Raw genomic sequence first — 805 nt, forward strand, 5'->3', positions numbered from 1 at the left:
ACCCCTCCCCCAAGTCCCTCCTCCCTACCTTTTATCTTAGCCTGCTTGGCACACCCTCCTCATTCCTGAAGAAGGGCTCATGCCCGAAACGTCGATTCTCCTGCTCCTTGGATGCTGCCTGACCTGCTACGCTTTTCCAGCAACACATTTTTCAGCTCTGATCTCCAGCATCTGCAGTCCTCACTTTCTCCTAGGCTGGAAGTTTAGGACACTTTTAAAGATCAACACGGGGTTCCTTAAAAAGTCTCAAAATAGCAAAGAGTAATTATTAACGAAAACCAGCGCAGAATATATTTTTTAAAAATAGCAAAAGCGTCTATAAGCATTTTAAAGAGAACAGAGTAGCTGAAGTGAATGTTGATCCCATGCATAATGAGACTGGGAGTCAATTTCTGCAGAAACAGAATCAGCAGTGTCACGAAATCAATATTTTGCTTCAGTTATCACAGTGGAAGACACTAACACCATCCCACAGGAAACAGACACGTTCCAGAAAGGGAGAAACTTGGAACAGTCATCATCGTCAATCTTTTGAGCAAACTATTGGATTGGAGGCAGACAAGTGGCACGATGGCTCACTGCCACACAGCGCCAGGGACTTGGGTTCAATTCCAGCCTCAGCGCAGCTGTCTGTGCGGAGTTGGCACATTCTCCCTGTATCTGTGTGGGTCTCCTCTGGGTGCTCTGGATTCCTCCCACACTCCAAAGGTGTGTAGATTAGGGTGGAGTGGCCATGCTAAATTACCCCATAGTGTTCAAGGAGGTGCAGGTTAGGGTGGATTGGCCATGCTAAATTACCCCATAG

This window comes from Chiloscyllium plagiosum, chromosome 41 (assembly GCF_004010195.1).
Source record: "Chiloscyllium plagiosum isolate BGI_BamShark_2017 chromosome 41, ASM401019v2, whole genome shotgun sequence".
Lineage (NCBI taxonomy): Eukaryota > Metazoa > Chordata > Chondrichthyes > Orectolobiformes > Hemiscylliidae > Chiloscyllium > Chiloscyllium plagiosum.